A 5,224-nucleotide genomic window follows, 5' to 3' on the forward strand; every position below is an offset into this window, starting at 1 on the left:
ATAATTTCAAATCTGAAAAATAATGTTGTAAGATTAATGCAGAGAATAGTTGTATCTCCATTTACCCAGAGACCCCCTTGGTCTCTAATTCACTAATAGTCCCAATAATCTTCTTTACGGCAAAAGGATCAAATCCAGTATCACATGCTGCTACAAAGTTGCCATGTTTCTCTAATCTCCTTTAACCTGGATCTGTTCCTCAGTCTTACTTCAACTTTCATGACCTTGACACTTCTGCATATTGCAGACCAACTTTTTAATAAATACCTCTCCACTATGGTTGGTCCAGTGTTTACCTGTGATTGGACCCAGGTTATGCATTTGGGGCCAGAATATCACAGCAGTAATTCTGTGTTCTCATTGCCCCCCTCCCGTGGCATATCAGACCAATTTTTCCTATTACTGGTGGTATGAAGTTTGATCACTTGGCACTGGCCAGTTTTCTCTTCTCTACCGTTACTTTTCTCACCTTTGCAATTACAAGGAAATTCTTTGAGACAATGCAAAAATCCCGTTTCACATCCCATTTCCATCCTTTAGTTTTAGCATCCACTAATGTCTCTTACCCAAGTCAATTCTTCTATGATGATTGCCCAATGATTAACTCCATCATCACATCTATATTTTGACACAGAGCCTTCTTACCTCTCCATTTACTTATTCACTTACGATACATGAAGACAAGTGGATTCCTGTTTTATTGAAGGAGATATAATACTTTAGTATCATCATTTATGTTGATGTGCAAATTGTCCAAGATTTGGCCAGCCCCTTCAAAAAAGTTAGGTAACTTAAAGTCACCCAGTTGGTAAGTGCTGGGACCAGGAATAAAAACTAGGTTTCTCACCACATTGGTTTTAAAAACATATTTAGGCTTTTTATAACAACAAAACAAACATTTCATGCCCTTGTGACTATTCAGAATAAAGCATTCTGCATTATCTGCTCTTTAATTTATAGAATAGTTAGGATTTTGTAAGGTGAACAAAGGCTATTGTTTCAAAACACATTATTATTTGTAGGAACTGAATGTGTGCCACCCATTCCCAATTCATAGGTGGAAGCCCTAACCCTCAATGTGATGGCGTTTGGAGTTGGAGACTTTGGAAGGTACTTATGACGTCATGAAGGCAGAACCCCCATGATGGGACTGGTGTCATTATGAGCCAAAAAAGAGGGACCAGCACTTACTTGCTCACTCTCCCTCTCCCATGTGAGGATACACCAAAAAGATGACTGTCTGTACATCAGGAAGGCATTCTCACCAGGAACCAGATCTATCAGCATCTTGTTCTTGGACTTCTGGCCTCCAGAACTATGAAAAAATATACATCTGTGGCTTGAGCCACTTCTGTCTAGGGTATTTTGTCATAGCAGCACAAGCTGACTAAGACTATTTTAGCAAAATTAACAGTGGCATAATAAAAACAGATTTAAAAAATTAAATTCAGATAATGAAAGAGAACCAGTATTGGCTTATAAAATTCATGAAGAAATGCCATATGCATATTTCTAAAGCGATGACAACAGCTCGTGATGTAGCTCTTAGGAGTTTACCAAAATGTTTTCCTGCATGTGGTCTTACTTTAGAAGGATAGAAATTGACAACATTTGTATATTTTCTTTACAGTTTAGGAATTCTAGGTTTTTATGAAGAAGGTCTCCGTTTCCAATCATATGTCTCCTATATATGTTGGGAAGGAGTAGTGAGACTATAATGATTAGAAATAGGAGGGAGACAATATATTGGTGACTTCTTCAGCATTATCCTTTTCTGTTACCATTTACAAATGAAATCCAACCTGCACTCACTAAAAGTTAAATTGCTATTTTGGGCAACTGGATCAGAGTGAACTATCCCATGGGAAGCTGGGAGACACTGGACCTCATTACAGGAGATTACAAGAGGACTCTGTGTGTTTGCTGCTGGCTCTGGTTTCCAGCTCACTAGGTTGGCAGAGTCTTCATGTCCCACATATCTGTATGCTCAGCTCCTGCTGGTGGTCAAAAGTGTCAGATTTCTTCTTCGGTGACAGCATGGGCAATTGAAGACTTTGGTCTGTGGTTACCACTCTGAGGTCTTACTAAAAGACAAAAATGGATAAAGCACAATCTGGAATCACACAAGCCTTGGTTCAAATCCAGGCTCTGTCACTTCCTATCCTGATGTCTTGGGTGAGTTATGTCATCAATCTGAGTCTTATTTTTCTCACTGCCATTTGAAAACGTGGACAACGGGACGCCTGGGTGGTTCAGTAGATTAAGTGTCTGCCTTCAGCCCAGGTCATGATCCCAGAATCCTGGGATCGAGTCCCACATCGGGCTCCTTGCTCAGCGGGGAACCTGCTTCTCCCTCTGCCTGCCACTCCCTCTGCTTGTGCCCTCTCTCTCTCTCTCTGACAAATAAATAAAATCTTTATTTAAAAAAAGAAAGAAAATGTGGACAATACAGGAAGTAGTTATATTGTATATGGAATGTGAAATGATTCATACATTCGCGACGTTAGATAACCAAGATAGAGTTTCCTCCAGACCTCCAAGTATGTGAAATTTCTGGGAAGCCAAGCTGTGCATTATGGCACACTAAAATATCTAGGATTAAGATTATATAAGTAGTAAAATGGTTTAAGAATCCAGAGAAAGAAAGGGCACCTGGGTGACTCAGTCAGTTAAGTGTCTGACCTCGGTTCCGGTCATGATCTCAGGGTCCTGGGATTGAGCCCTGTGTCTGGCTCTATGCTCAGCAGGGAGCCTGTTTTGTCCCTTTCCCTCTCCCTCTGCTGCTCCCTCTTTCTCTCTCTCTCTCAAATAAATAAAGTAAGTAAGTAAGTAAATAAATAAATAAATAAATAAATAAATAAATAAATAAATAAAATCTTGAAAAAAAAAACAGAATCCAGAGAAAGAAGGCCTGGGTTGACAAGAGAATGTTTCCCAAAGGTGAAAGTAGCTCGCATAAGCCTTCTGGCTGGGTGGGGCTTGGGTGACTGCTGAATAAAGGGTGGGAAAAGCAGTGGAACATTCCAGGTGTTTTCGGATTCATTTAAATGGCAATTAAACAACCATTTGACTGTCTACTCAGTGACAAGAATTATGTTGACACTTTAAATATGAAATTAAAAAAGACAAGCTTTGTTAGTTTCCTAGGCTGCCATAACAAAGTACCAGAAACCAGGTGGCTTAAAAAGAAATTTATTCTCTCACAGCTCTGAAGGCTGGAAGCCTGAAATCAAGATGTCCACAAGGCTTTTTCTCTCTGGAGGTGTTAGGGGAGAATGCTTCCTTGCCTCTTCCTAGCTTCTGGTGGTTGTTGGCAATCTTTGGTATTCCTTGGCTTACGACTGCATCTCTCCAATCTCTGCCTCCTTTATCACATGACCATTGTCACTTCTCCCTGTGTGTCTCCTCCTCTTGTAAGGACACTAGCTGTATTGGATTTATATACTGGATTTATACCTGCTTATCTTAACTCATCTTAATTGCATTTGTGAAAACCTTACTTCCAAATAAGGTCACCTTGACAGGTACCAGTGTTAGGACTTCAACATATCTTTTGGGGGGACATGATTCAATGCATAGTAAGCAGACTCTGCTTTAGGAGTTCATAGTGGGAGAAAAAGACATGGAAAAAAAGACATAATTCCAATATCATTTGAAATATGCTATGTTAGAGATTTGTTCAGGGTGGTATGAAATGATATAAGAAGAGTGTTTGATAAGACTGCAGTTGGAGGGGATTGTCAGAGAGACTTTCCATTATCAGGGAGTACTGAATTCTGAGAAGGAGTGGAGTCTCAGATGAAGAAGTGGAGAAAGTGAAAGGAATGGTAGCAATAAAGTTAAGGAGGCATGGAATACTTTGTGTGTGGAAAAACTATAATAAAAGTTCAATATTGATAGACTAGTGGGGGGTCAGAGAAAGGAGAGAAGATAAAGCTGGGGATCTAGGTTGAGCTAGAACATAGAGGGCCTTGGCTTATGTTAGGAAGTTTAGGCTTTCATTTGGTGTTCCATCACTCCTTTACTGAGCACCAACTAGAATAGTGAATACCACAGTGTGATCCGGTTATTGGTTGAGGTTAATGGCGTATAATTGCTCTAATGTCAATAACTGCAGCAGACAAGCTCATAAATTCACAGTACTGTGCGTGAACAATATAAGTGAAAAACAAAATATTACCAAACTGCAAATGTATTGGAGTCATGGCTTCTAAATTGAACTCCTAACTCATGCAAACATGTCAAGGTATTCTGGAAAATTCATGGTGGAGATTCTGATTCTTGGATACTCCTTGACATGGGAGGCCAGGGGGGAAAAAAAAGGATTTGTAGCATCATAAATCTTCATGTCATTCACACTTGTAACTATTTTAAGTTACAAGCTGTAACAGGTCAGCAATTTTTAATAGCAGTAATTATACTGTTTAAAATGAGACCGATATGACAGTCTCTGTCATTTCAACAAATGAATTCCCAGAAGTGTTTCCGGAACTATACATAAGAATATGTAGACTTTATTTCTTCCTCTGGCCCAGGACTCTTTCCTCACAGGGACAAGGAAGCATTCCAGAGATGGTCCAATTACTAGCATTTCATACAAGTCTTCCTCTAAACAAAACTCACTGTCCCTTTGCTACCAACAGCTGGCTTCCTGAAGCATATCAATTGCAAATAGAGGAGGGCCCTAAGGACTATGAGGCCCATGAGTAGTTACTGAGCAAACCAGGCTATTTGAAGTGCATTCCTTTCTTCTGAGCTTGCTGTTAGGAAAGGGTAACTCTGCTTTCCTATAGTAGACCCTCTGGCCCCTATGAAGGCTTGAGTAGGGGCCTGTGAAGGGCCTGAAGCAAAGAAAAGACTAGTGGGTACTTGAAGTGCTGAAGTCCATGTCCCCAAACACTACTTAGAAAGGGCCTTATTTTTGGCCTCATGCCCTTCTCCAGTTTCATTTCCACTGAAGAGTAGCCTGAATTCTGTGACCTTTTCCATCAACGCTTGCAGCTAAAATTAAAATCGCCGAGTCCTGGTGAAGAGTGAGCCCAAGGCCTTTCCAAATACCCACTCAGCCATCCTGATGAGCATCCCCTACCAAGAAGGGAAGGAGAGAGGAATTCCCTTATATAGGTTGTGCATCTGGAAGGGAAACAAAGGAAGTTTGTACAAACTCCAGTAGAAGATGCAGGATCCAAAAATGAGTAAGCTCTGTACTCAAGGAGCTTAAACT

General features: G+C 40.3%; 1 long non-coding RNA gene across 1 annotated transcript in view; it reads right to left on the bottom strand.

The window, feature by feature from the left end:
* Nucleotides 1-833: 833 nt before the first annotated feature.
* LOC118014786 overlaps nucleotides 834-5,224 on the bottom strand; it is a 12,643-nt gene continuing 8,252 nt past the window's right edge. The window contains exons 2-3 of the long non-coding RNA XR_004680378.1: nucleotides 1,949-2,084; nucleotides 834-1,315 (exon numbers count right to left, since the gene is read on the bottom strand). This is a non-coding gene — a long non-coding RNA (uncharacterized LOC118014786). The remainder of the gene's footprint in view (nucleotides 1,316-1,948; nucleotides 2,085-5,224) is intronic.

Source organism: Mirounga leonina, unplaced genomic scaffold (assembly GCF_011800145.1).
Source record: "Mirounga leonina isolate KUSES-001 unplaced genomic scaffold, KU_Mleo_1.0 Mir_165, whole genome shotgun sequence".
Lineage (NCBI taxonomy): Eukaryota > Metazoa > Chordata > Mammalia > Carnivora > Phocidae > Mirounga > Mirounga leonina.